A 13,989-nucleotide genomic window follows, 5' to 3' on the forward strand; every position below is an offset into this window, starting at 1 on the left:
TTGGCCAGCATGTTGACGAAGCTCTACAGGCCATAAAGAAAGACACTGAAACTGTGCGCTCTTTGGGTAGCCGGCAGTTTCGCAAATCATCCTTTCAAGGAGCTAAAGGACGCAGATCTTTTTCAAACAGAGGAAACTACAATCAGCAGGGGTCATATCAAACCTCTCAATCTAACTAACGGTATCAACCCTACAAACAGCAGTCTTACGGACAAAGGGGTAACTCTTGCACGCAGTCCAGAAGAAAGTCCTCCTACCGGAGAAGAGATTTGAATAAAAAACAGTGAGGCACGCTGCCTGCCACCATCTCTACCCTCCCCCCAGTCAAAAGTTGGAGGAAAATGCAAATGCTACTTACCAGTATGCATCTGTTCTTGGCATGTAGGGCTGCTGACATTCATATCTGTGCATAGTCCGCCACCTAGTGTTGGGTCCGGATGATTGCACATTGTTGTCCTGGAAGAGTCTTCGAAGTATCACGAGTAGGTGGCTCCTCCCCTGGACTACAGTGCGCATGGGCATCGCCTCCATCCCCAGATTGTTTTTAGCCATTGGCAGAGATGGAGTGAAGAAAGTGAGTGATGACCATGCTATGAGCATATGTGTGTATATGAATAAATACTGCAGCTGCTACAGGCGCCGGGGAGGAGGGTGGGCGATATGAATGTCAGCAGCCCTACATGCCAAGAACAGATGCATACTGGTAAGTAGCATTTGCAGTTCGAGGCATGTGGGCTGCTGAATTCATATCTGTGCATAGAATACATAGCAGTCCCTCCATTAACGGCGGCCGCCCGTGCCAGCTGCAGCAGTCTGAAAAAGCGTTTTTAGAACAGCCTGACCAACAGCTGCCTGCTGTTTGGAATGCACGTCTACACAGTAGTGCTTAGTGAAAGTATGTGTGGTAGACCATGTGGCTGCTCTACAGATGTCTTCTAAGGGAATGTTACCTAAGAAAGCCATAGAGGCCCCCAACTTCCTAGTGGAGTGGGCCCTCGGTGGGATAGTGAGAGTGCGCTTAGCTTTAGCGTAACAGATCTGAATGCACTTTACTATCCATCTAGCAATCCCCGCTTTGGAGATTGCATTTCCCTTGTGTTGTGTGGCAAAAGCAACAAAAAGTTGTTTGGTTTTGCGGAAATCTTTTGTCCTGTCCACATAGTACATCAAGGCCCTTTTCACATCAAGAGTGTGGAGCATACGCTCCGCCAGCGTCTCTGGGTTTTGGAAAAACACCGGCAATTCAATTGTTTGGTTTATGTGGAACTGTGAGACCACTTTGGGTAAGAATTTAGGGTTAGTGCGGAGCACCACCCTGTTAGCATGTACCTGGAAGAAAGGTTCTTGGATGGTGAGCGCCTGCAGCTCGCTAACCCTCCGTAGCGATGTAATTGCTACTAAGAACGCAACCTTCCAAGTTAAGAACTGGAGCTCACAGGAGTGCAGTGGCTCAAAGGGAGGACCCATCAGTCTTGTAAGAACCACATTGAGGTTCCATTCTGGAGCTGGTGGAGTCCTTGGTGGAATGACCCTTTTGAGTCCTTCCAGAAAAGCCTTGATAGCAGGGACCTTAAAGAGTGACAGGTGCTGCCTATTCTGGAGGTATGCTGCCATAGCAGACAGGTGAATGCGGATGGAAGAGTACGCTAGATTACATCGATACAGGTGAAAGAGGTAGCATATGATGTTTTGAATGGAAGCATCTAGCGGGTCAATGCTGCGGTCCACACAGTAGATGACAAACCTCTTCCATTTAGCCGCATAACAAGCTCTAGTAGTGGGCTTCCTTGCCTCCCGAATGATGTCCATGCAATCGGGAGGAAGATTGAGGTAGCCAAACTCTAGGACTTCAGGAGCCAGATCGCCAGGTTGAGCTGTTGCGGATCTGGGTGCTGAATGTCGCCATGGCTCTGCGTCAGAAGGCTGGGAGTGAGATGAAGCCTTTGATGCGGTACCACGGACAGTTCTAGAAACGTGGTGTACCATGGTTGGCGAGCCCACGTTGGAGCAACTAGGATGAGAGTCATCGAGTGCTGCCTGAGCTTGCGTACCACCAGCGGTATCAGAGGTGCTGGGGGAAAAGCGTACGCAAATCTGCCTGACCAGTTCATCCACATCGCATTGCCCTGTGATTGGGGGTGTGGGAATCTGGCGGCGAAGCTTTGGCATTTTGCGTTCTCCTTTGTGGCGAACAGGTCTATCTCTGGATGACCCCACTTTTGGAAGTACGGTTGGAGTACTGATGGATGTATCTCCCACTCGTGCATCTGATGGCTGTGCCTGCTGAGCAGATCTGCCATTTGATTGTCCTTGCCCGGGAGATGCTCTGCCATGAGGAAGATGTTCCTCTGAATGGCCCACTTCCACATGCTCTGAGCCAGATGAGACAGCTGTGGAGAGTGTGTACCTCCCTGCTTCTGGATGTAGTACATGGCCGTCATGTTGTCCGTCCGGATCAACACGACCTTGTTGCACAGATGTACTTTGAACGCCTTTAAGGCCATGAAGATTGCCATCAGTTCCAACACATTGATGTGCATCTTCCTTTGCTGAAGTGTCCATAGTCCCTGCACAGTGTAGTGGAGTACATGCGCTCCCCATCCCTGGAGAGAGGCGTCCGTCGTCAGGATGATCTGTGGGACAGGCTCTTGGAATGGTCGGCCCTTGCAAAGGTTTTGTGGATTCCACCAATGCAGAGAGTTGTACGCCCGACCGCTCACCAACACTAGGTCTGTCAGTTGCCCATGAGCCTGAGTCCACTGACGTGCTAGGCACTCCTGAAGCGGACGCATATGTAGTCTCGCGTGCGGGACAATGGAGATGCAGGAGGCCATCATGCCTATCAACTGCATGAACACCTTCGCTGGAAGCGAGTGTTGGGGTCTGAATCGTTGGATCAGCGCCTGGATACTGGCGATTCTCACTGAATTCGGCTGCGCAGTGGCTGCCAGAGTGTCGATTGTCGCGCCCAGATACTGTCGCACGTGGGCGGGCTGGAGATGGGACTTTGGGTAGTTCAGAGAGAATCCCAGATCGTGCAGGAGGTGAATGGTGCGTGACACGTGGTCTACGCACTGCTGTTCCGTCTTTGCTTGAATGAGCCAGTCGTCCAGGTATGGAAAGACGTGGACGTGTTGGCGACGGAGATGCGCCGCCACAGTCGCTAGGCATTTCGTGAATACTCTTGGTGCCGTGGTGACCCCGAACGGCAGGACTCTGAACTGGTAATGCTGGTCTAAGATCGTAAATCTGAGATACTTTCGGTGGGAAGGATGCAGGGGAATATGAAAATAGGCGTCCTTCAGATCCAGCGTAGCTAGAAAGTCCCCCTGTTGAAGCAGGGGAAGCACCTGCTGCAATGTGAGCATATGGAAGTGCTCCGAGTTGATGTACCAGTTCAGGGGCCTGAGGTCCAGGATCGGTCTGAGTGATCCGTCCTTTTTGGGGATCAAAAAATACAGGGAGTAAACCCCTGTTCCCCGCTCTTGCAATGGAACGAGCTCTATCGCCTCTTTTTGCAGCATGACCAGAACTTCTTGCTGCAACAAGGTCAAGTGCTCGCCGGACATAGCACGGCTTCTTGGCGGTATGTCCGGTGGAATGGATGTAAGTTCTAGACAGTACCCGTACTGGATAAGAGACCTCACCCACCTGTCCGTGGTGATGGACCTCCACGCCGGCAGGAACTGCTGGAGTCTCCCCCGGACAGGTGTTGTGTGATCGGGGGGCAGTGACAAGGCGTCACTGCTTGTTGGTGGTGGTGGACCTGGAGCCATTGTTTCCACGTCCCCTGCCTTTGATATTATTGCCTCTGTAGCCACCCCTGCCCTTGTTGTTGTTATACGAGGTCTGGGTGTTACCCTTGTAGTATTGTGTGGACTGGGATGCCTGTCCCCTTGAGGTGCCTCTTGAATTGGAGCGGCGAAAGGAACCACCCCGAAACTGCTGACTTTGTAAAGCCCCCATAGATTTGGCAGTTTCGGTATCTTTTTTCATCTTTTCTAGGGAGGCATCCACCTCAGGGCCAAACAGATGGTCAGGATTCACTGTTTGACTCAATATCGTGGTTTGGATGTCGGGTTTGAACCCCGAGATTCGAAGCCAGGCATGGCGTCTAAGTAACACACTTGTATTGATAGCCCTGGAGGCAGTGTCTGCCACATCCAGGGCACATTTGATGGATGCATTTGTAATGAGTTTACCCTCCTGAATGAGCATCTCCCCCGCCTCCTTGTATTGGTCAGGCAAGTGTTGCAGAATGGCCTCTAATGTGTCATAATGGGCCCTATCATAACGTGCAAGCAGGGCTTGGGTGTTAGAGATCCTCCAGATGTTAGCTGCCTGTGCAGCAATGCGTTTGCCTGATGCCTCAAAGACCTTGGACTCTTTGTCTGGGGGAGGAGCGTCACCAGTAGTCTGCGAATTCGCCCTCTTCCGAGCGTTGGAAACCACCAGGGAGTCCAATGGCAAATGTCCCTTAATATACGTGGGATCCGTGGGCGCCGCTTTATATTTCCTGTCGATGCGAGGGTTGACCACCCGCGCCCGGGTGGGCTCCTTGAAAACCTCCTGTGCATGTTTCAGCACCCCTTTAAGCATCGGTAGTGTCTTGACTTGCTTTTCGGCTACCGAGAAGGTGTCGAATAAGAAGTCCGCATCCACGGGGTCCGAGTGCAGTTCGACGTCATGGTTCGCTGCAGCTCTCTCTATTAAGGCATTGAAGGCCGCCGAGTCCTCTGTCGGGGACGTCTTGGCGGCGAAAAGTTGAGTGTCCTGACCCGACTGCGGGTTTTCTGCGTCGCCTCCTGCGGCCCAGGGCACATGCTCCTCTTCCGGATCAGAGTACGCAGGATAGGTGTACTCGGCATCTTCCTCGTCCGCATCAGGCGCGGGGGAATGCGTCGGCGAGTTTTCCAAGGCCTGTGGGGACACAGGTTCCATCAGAGCCGAAGAGTCCGCAGAGTACTTCTTGTTTTTGAGCGGAATCTTAAAAGGTTCCAAGGCCGGCTCCGACGTAATCTTTCGTTTGAGGAGCGACAATTTTCCGGTGTTGGCGTCGATGATCACCTCACGACGTTCCTCCACCGCAAGCGGTTGGAGCCGAAGCTTCGACACCACCAAGGCAGCTTTCGGCGTCAATACCTCCTTTGCGTGCCCGCCCTGTTTCGGCGCGAAGGCCTTCGGCGCCGACTTGGGTGGAAGGGTAAAACGAATGGGCGTCTGCTCTTTAGTAGGCTTAGGCGTGAGCGTAGGCGCTACGGTGTCCTGAGCAGGAACCTCAGTGGACTTCCGGATCCGCTGTAAGGAGTCCCCCACTTTTTTCGTAAAGGCTGCCGAGGGCTGAACCGGCTCGAGCGACCCCTCATCTTCGAGAGCCTGATCACCGGTAGACTTCTTCTTCGGCCCCGACGGCCCATGTCTAGTCGCGTCGTCGGCCTGGCGTTTCCTCGGAACCGTCTTCGGGTCCATGACCCCCTTCGGCGCCGACGCAGCTGCGTCGGGGGCCTTCGCCGCCGACCCAGAGGGCTTCGGGTCGGCCATTTTGGCGTGGCTCTTCAAGTCGGCCATTTTGGTTTTCTTGGAAGTTGACGCCTCCAGAACCTTCTTCGCCAGCGCCACTTTCAGTTTCGGTTTCGCATCCGAGGGTGCGTGACCCGTTGGCTTCACTTTCGTTTTCTTCAACATAAGTGATGGCTTAGCAATGTCCGTGACCGGGCCCGTAGGCGGGGACGTAGGACTTATAGTTAGATCTTGGGTAAGGCCCGAAGGCGATCCCTCGACCTGGGCCGCATGAAGGGGAACAACCCCTGAGTCTGTATGGAGATGCTCCTCCTCCGAGCTATCTCCCATCGTGGCACAAGCCTGGTCGTCGTCCCCTACCTCGTCGGAGACTTCGTTATAGTCCTCCTCACCCGCGTCGTAGGTCTCCTCCTCCGACGCGGGCCCAGAGTCCGACCCTCGCACGTCGTCTTCTCCCTCGACAGATTCCTGGAAAATGTCATCTGGTGGGGGTGCCGAAGCAGACAACTGAGCCTGGAGCCGATTGGCCCGGCGGATCTTTAAAGTCTTCTTGCTTCGGAACTTTGAACACGCCATACAGGTGTCCTCGCGGTGATCCGGTGACAAGCAGGTATTGCACACAGGGTGCACGTCGAGGTGCGAATATTTAGAGTGACACAGCGGACACTTTTTGAACGGGGTCCGCTCCATAGCAAAGGGTGTAGTGTAGGCCCGTCCGCGTCGAAAGCACGTGGAAGGGCAGTAAGAGATCGGAGCTGAGAGTCAGATAGAAAACCGTACGCAACTATACCGACGCCCAGCCTAAAGACCTTTTGGTCTCGAGTATAAAGTAGAACAACTATCGGTTCCGACAGAGGGAACCGAAACACATCCGAACCCAATGGCGGAAAAAAACAATCTGGGGATGGAGGCGATGCCCATGCGCACTGTAGTCCAGGGGAGGAGCCACCTACTCGTGATACTTCGAAGACTCTTCCAGGACAACAATGTGCAATCATCCGGACCCAACACTAGGTGGCGGACTATGCACAGATATGAATTCAGCAGCCCACATGCCTCGAACATATCCCAATACTACTCAAATTACCCCGCAATTACTACAGACAAGAGGGTCCTGAATATAGTGGCCAGAGGACACAGTTTAGAATCGTGAAAATTCCCCCAAATTCTCCTCCCAAGGGCCCACCTCCAGCTCATATCCAGGAGTTGTTCACCCAAATACACTCAATGATTCGGAAGGGAGCGATCGAAAAAGTTCCTTACTTGCAAAAGGGAACGGGCTTTTACTCCAGATTCTTCTACATAAGGAAAAAAATCGGGGAATGGCGTCCCATCCTCGACCTACGTGCCCTCAACAAATACTTAAAGAAGTTGACCTTCCGAATGTTAATACTTCAAGAAATACTCCAGCTTCTTTCAATGGGGGATCACATGGCCACCCTCGCCCTTCAAGACGCTTACTTTCATGTGCCAATCCTCCCCAAGCACAGAAAATGTCTACGATTCAGAGTGGCTGGCAGGGATTTTCAGTTCAAAGTTCTCCCCTTTGGCCTTCGCTCAGCGCCCTGTGTTTTCACAAAGATGATAGCCTCAGTAGCACCACATTTCCACCTAGAGGGCATTCAAATCTTCCCTTACCTGGACGATTGCCTTATCAAGGCCAGTTCTTTTACAATGGCACGTGCACATGTTCAGAGATGTCGGTCTCTTTTCCAGTCTCTGGGTCTCTCTGTCAACTTCGACAAATCTCATCTCATTCCATCTCAAAGAAAGTCTTTCTTGGGAGCCACGCTGGATACCCATCTCGCTCAGGCTTTTGTCTCAAGAGAAAGGCAACACAAGATCTGCAAGATGGCTCGCCAACTACAAGAGAGTTTGTTTCAGTTCGAAGGTTCAAATCTTTCCTGGGGATGATCTCATCCTGCCTCCCTCTAATACCCAACTGTCGTCTCAGAATGAGACCTCTACAAGAAGAGCTCAACCTCTAATGGTTGCAGGTTTATGGGTCGTTCGACGATATTATTCATCAAATAACCCATTGTATGAAGGAAGTTTTTCACTGGTGGACTCAGATGAAAAATTTACAGGAGGGATGCACATTTCTGGCAGAGGTGCCAAAGTTTACCATCACCACGGATGCTTCACACAAGAGATGGGGAGCGCACCTTCAGGGGATGACTGTCAACGGAAAGTGGAATGCAAAACAAAGGAAGTGGCATATCAACCTCCTGGAGCTACGGGCCATATCCTTGGCCTTGAAATCTTTTCAAACAGTCATACAGGAGTCCTCAGTACTAATTCGGACAGACAATACAACAAGGATGCATTACTTAAACAAACAAGGCGGGACAAAGTCAGCCCTTCTCTCCCAACAAGCCCAGGAGATTTGGGATTGGGCTCTGGGTCACAAGATCACTCTTTCAGCGGTCAATGTTCACGGGATTTCCAATGTAGCAGCGGATTCTCTCAGCAGGGCGACAATATCCAATCATGAATGGGAGATCCACCAACCGACGCTAGACCGAGTCTTTAGGGAGTGGGGTGTTATGGCTGTCTTTTTGCCAGCTCTCTGGAGAAGGAGAATGATGGAGAGTGACTCCAGCCTATCACCCCCATAGCATAGGGATTAGGCCGATAAACAGGGACCTTGTCTTACAGATATAAGGGCATTTTCGTGCCATTTCCCTTAGAGTAAGGCTTATGAATTTAAGTGAGGGGTTAGATATATAAGTATTAGTCATGATTTACTCATTTGCTAACATGCCGATCTGTTTCTCATGGAGCTATGCATATTATGGGCTCCGTAGGCCTTAAGCGAGACAGACTCCATTTTGCTTTCTGCCTGGTAGCTCGAGAAGGCTTTCTAGGTTAAGAGTGATGTTTTAGTTTCAAGCTGTTGTTCGCTTGGAGAGAACCGGTTCAGGCTGACCCTTATCGAAGGAATGTATTTTTCTCCACTCCGAAGACACAACTTCAGGCCGGCCGGCTGGGAAAGTGTCCTTGGTACGGGGAGGTACAAGAATTTGGTGGGCGGCAGGTTACTGGCCGTGAATTTCCATGAAGGAACGGGCTTTGATATCAGCGAAGGTGTTAGTCTTTCAGTCAGTTAGTCCGTAGGCGGCATCTAGCCGTTAGCATCTCTGCCATTATTCATTTTCATGGTGGACAAGTCGCCATCTTTGAAGTCGGAGAAAGATTTAAGACCGAAACTCTCTGAAGATAGACTGAACGAGAAGTGGCGCGGAGCGCACTAACCCAGAGAGAGAGAGAGACGGTAGCTAATAAACAGCAAGGTTCCGAGGTCCTGAGGGAGAGCAGACGAGATTGAGCCTAGCAGTGCAGACGTGTACTTGTGACGGCTGAGGGTGACTGCGAGGCGAGCCAGGACCCAGAGACGAGACAGGAGCCTAGATGACTGCCGAGTCCCGATTTCCCATTAACCAGGTGAAGTCCGACCGATTCTTATAGTGCGTGCACCCTAATCTTTCTCTTTTATTTCTTGTGCAAATGTAATGCTGCATAGTAATGTGATTTATGTTTATGGTTAATAAATGCCCTAATTCATATAGAATTATCGTGTACCTGGTTCTTGTGTTCAATCTTGGTAAATGATACTCCTAGTTGAGCACTGTTTAGACGAACGGATGAGAAATCCCGATCAGACGAATAGTTATCAAATAAAGAGGGAGTGAGTGGACCTTTGATGTCGTAAGCACGGAGTACACTATACAATCTGAATCCATATCCAAAGTTATTATTTTAGTTTTATCCTAAGTAGATTGCTGAGATATCATCCTAATAATGTTTCATAGGAATGTGGTCGTCGTTGATATGCGGCGTTAATGAGAGCGCTGGGGAGGATTACCAGCGTGTAGGGCTGCCGGATTGCAGCCCGTGTGTAAATGAGAGCGGCGGGAGGGATACCGCCGTGTAAGTTTCGCAGGATCGCGAACGATTTGGAAAAGGGAGCATTGGGTTCTGCAGGCCCGTGTGTAGACACGCCGGATTGCGTGTCAGATCTGCCCTAGGGTAGAACGGTCTGGGTCGGGGCGACCGCGAGGCCAACTGATGTGAATAAGATATTGTAGAAAATCCATATATGTATATTGTCATTCCCCATTCTTAGGTGCGACCTGTATATTCATCTTTATATCCACTCATTGTAAATACGATCTAAGAAGGGAAGGTGAGTACGTTTTGGCTGGGTCACAGGGGCCCCTGGGGGCTGATCCCATCTAAACAGAAAATCCAGCCATTACATCTGGCGTCACGAACTGTTTACGAAGCCTGTGTGCATTGTTTTGTTTTGATCTCGTTGGTTTGCGCTCGGCTTGTACGTATAAAATTTTGTTTATAATTGTGTATATAATTTTTTGCGTGTTAATATGTTTCCGAAAAAATCTCCGTCGGTTTTCAAATTACCGATTCAGATTCCCGGCTGGGAGTCTACGCCTTATGAGGCTTTAGCCCGTGAGTGGGCTGATTCTACTGGTTTGAGTGAAAATTGGTCTTCATGCTTGGAGCAGGCGGAGCCTGCCGATGTGATTTCATGCCTACAGAAAGCGCCAATAGTGAAAGGCGATGAGCTTCCTATTTTAGGACGCAGAGGGTGGATTATTCTTAATGCATACAGAATTTTGCATGAGAAGTTTGTTTTACTACAGAAACAATTTAAAGATACGGAAGGACAGTGTGTTGAGTTGCAAAATGCGCATACTCTTTTACGTTGTCAAAATAAACTGCTTGCCGACAAACTTGAAACATATCAGACCATTGCCGAAAGAGCTGCGGTCCGTATTGCACGATATAAATACAAACATCGTCGTGGGCGCGTGTCGTCCCGCAAAGTGCGTATGCTTGTAGCGAAAGCTGGAATGGATTGGAACCCCGATGAGTGGGACGGTAATATCTGGGATTCTCATACTTCTGACTCCTCGGCAGAGGAGGGTGACAAGCGCGAGTCTTCTCGCTCTGGACGTGATTGTAAATCTGCTTCATGCATTGATTTGACTCCCGATTCTGACCGTGCTCGTTCTTCCCGTGCGGATGACGTAGCTTGCCCTGATTGTTCTGTTAAATCCAAAATGCGGGCTTCCACGGAAGCTCTTCCCGCAGTTTCTGCTCACCCAATCTTTCGACGGAAATTACAACAAGCCCCTGGTAATCCGGGTGGTATCCCTCTTGACTGTATTGAAGATTTTACTCAGCAGGAGATTAGTGACATCCTGCAACGATTTAAACAACGGCCTGGTGAGGCCTTGCTTACCTGGATGGTGCGTCTTTATGAGCTTGGCGCTTCCGGTATTATGCTCGATGCTGTTGATTGCTTACGATTTTGCTCTTTGAGTTCTGATTCTACTATTCAGGACCATTTTCGGAATTTTAATGGTAATGTCCAAACTTCTTTGCTCCAGCTTGCGTCTGATGGTTGTAATCATAAATATCCAACAGAGTCTGATTGGCCTTCTGACGAAAAGCCGTGGTACACTCTGCGCGATGCGTCGCAACGTTTAAAGGAAGAAGTCATGAAAACGTGTATCTTCCTTAGTACTGCTGACAGGTTATTGGATGGTTTGTTAACATCTTCCGTGCGTAACCGCATTATACGTACTTCTCCTGTTGCTTACAAGCAGGTCATGATGACATTGTTGATTAATCAAACTGGCAATCCTTTGTCTGCTGTGCTTGAGTCTGTTCGTCAGCTTGGTGAGCTGGGTGAATGGTTTAAACCTGAAAGACAATCCCGACCTGAGGGTCGTACTGGAGGGGACTATAAGTTCTCTAGACGTGACATGTTTCTTGCTCTCATTGCTGATGGTGTCAAAAGGGAAGAGATCGATGGTGAACCTAATAATATCCTATGGGATATGTTTCGTAAGCGTGGTTTGGATCGGAAGGAAGGTGCCCGTCGTGTGCGAAAGAATGATTATGATCGTGGTTCGGATGACAGTGGTGATGAGAGACGACGTGTGAATTCTGATCGCCGTGATGACCGGCGCCAAGAACGTGGTGGTTCCCCCCGTCGTAGTGATGGGAGGGGGAGAGAGGATGATCGTGAAAGGGGAAGAGATGATCGTGGTTCTAGCAGACATAGAGATGCAAGGAGTTATTCCCCTGATATACGAAGGAGGGAGGATCGTAATAGACTCTCTGACCGTAATTCACAACTTTTTGAACATGATACTAATCCGTTTCGTACTGGAGACGGATATGAACAAGAAATTCTGATACCGAAGAAAACTGAAAACATCTACCCTGATCTGTCTTGGTTGACGGAACGCAGGAAAAATGACTAGGAAATAGGTCAAGCTCCGGTACGCAGGTGGGCCCACAGAGATTACAGACCATATGTAGATATTGAGATTTTTTGGAAACATCGTAATATCCAAAGGGCCCGAGCGTTAGTTGATACTGGGGCGGAGGCCACTTTAATTCATGGTAAATCAAGGAAATTTCATGGACAGTCTCTTACAATTACCGGCCTGGGTGGTAAAGAAACACCCGCAGTTCAAACTGCACTTGAGATTAAAATTGGTAGGATTCCTCGTAGAGAATACTCTGTGTTGGTTGTGCCACTTTTGGAATATATTATTGGAATTGACATTTTGAAAGGTATGACTTTGCATTTGGATGATGGTTACTATCAGTTTGGTACTAGACAGTACATTTCGACCAGACCCGTACGGGTTGGCCGTTTACGCATGCCACCTATTAAGATCCCTTTAGCGACGAAAGTGATTTCTCAAAAACAATATCGCATCCCAGGTGGTCATGAAGAAATTACAGCTACGATTCAGGATTTGGTTGACGCAGGAGTCATTACTCCGGTCACATCTGCTTGGAATAATCCTGTTTGGCCCGTGCGCAAAGGTGACAACTCTTGGCGCATGACTGTTGATTATCGAGAATTGAACAAACATACACCTAAATTGACTGTGGCTGTGCCTGACATTGTTACATTGATTGAGAGAATTCAAAAGCATCCAGGTACATGGTATGCTTCTATCGATATTGCTAATGCATTCTTTTCGATTCCAATTGCCCCCGAATGCCAGGAACAATTCAGTTTTACATGGAATGGACGTCAAATGGCGTTCCGGAGTCTTCCTCAAGGCTATGTACATAGTCCTACGATCTGTCACCGGCTGGTGGCGGAACATTTGTCTGAAGTGCCCACGAATCCACAAGTTCAGATTTGTCATTATATTGACGACATTTTGATTCAAGGTGATACGCAAGACCAGGTACAGTCTCATTTGGATCAGATTATTGACTGTTTGCGAGCAAAGGGTTGGGAAATCAATCCTGACAAATTACAAACTCCATCTCAAGCTGTAAAATTTTTAGGAATCAATTGGCATGAGGGTCACAGAGAGGTGATCCCACAAGTTAAACGTAAAATACTTGATTTTGCTGTTCCCAGAAATAGGAAAGAGGCGCAGTCCTTCATTGGGTTGTTTGGATTCTGGCGCCAACATATTCCCCATTTGAGTCAAATCTTGGCTCCACTGTACCGAGTCACTCGTAAAAAGAATGCGTTTGAGTGGGGTGAACCTCAACAGACTGCTTTTCATTTGACTAAAGAAGCTATTCAGTATGCTTTGGATTTGTGGCCTGTGAGTGACGGTGATGTTGATTTGAATGTGTCCGTGGAAGGTCTGTATGCCAATTGGAGTTTATGGCAAAAGCAGGGCAGACAAAGAGTGCCATTGGGTTTTTGGACCAAAAAATTGCCAGAAGCTGGTGAGCGTTACTCACCTTTTGAAAAACAGTTGCTTGCTTGTTACTGGGCTCTGGTGGATACCGAGCAATTAACTTTAGGCCATGCTGTGATTTTGAGGCCTGAAATTCCCATCATGCAATGGGTTTTGAGTTCACCGAAGTCCCATCGAATTGGACATGCTCAGGAGGCTAGTGTGATTAAATGGAAATGGTACATTCAGGACAGGGCACGTGTGGGTCCGAAAGGTGTGGCGGTTTTACATGAGCGAGTGGCGCAGGCGCCCTCCAATGACGCTGAAAGTGAGTGTTCGGTTCCCGTAGTGCAGGAGTCTCCCGTGAAGTGGGGTAAATCATTTGATGATCTGTCCGCGGAGGATAGAAAACATGTGTGGTTTACGGATGGTTCTGCGAAATTCATTGGTGACAAGAGACATTGGAAAGCAGTGTCCTACAATCCGATTACACAGAAATTATTGAGCACAACTGGAGACGGTAAGAGTAGTCAATATGCTGAACTCTATGCGGTTTACCAAGTTTTGAAACAGGAGTTACCAGGTACATGTCATATTTTCACTGATTCTTGGTCCACTGCAAATGGACTAGCGGTGTGGTTGCCTACATGGCACTCGCACAATTGGGAATTGCACTCCAAGGAATTATGGGGTAAAGAATTGTGGCAAGAAATTTGGGAACTGCTTCCGCACAGTACTGTAACAATCTTTCACGTGGATGCTCATACTCCAATCG

At 49.2% G+C, this 13,989-nt stretch overlaps 1 protein-coding gene across 2 annotated transcripts in view; it reads right to left on the reverse strand.

Moving 5' to 3' along the window:
* Window positions 1-13,989, reverse strand: part of ARHGEF7 (Rho guanine nucleotide exchange factor 7) — a 1,058,374-nt gene that overhangs the window by 516,580 nt on the left and 527,805 nt on the right. The gene's annotated exons all lie outside the window — the stretch shown is intronic.

This window comes from Lissotriton vulgaris, chromosome 8 (assembly GCF_964263255.1).
Source record: "Lissotriton vulgaris chromosome 8, aLisVul1.2, whole genome shotgun sequence".
NCBI classification, from domain to species: Eukaryota; Metazoa; Chordata; class Amphibia; order Caudata; family Salamandridae; genus Lissotriton; species Lissotriton vulgaris.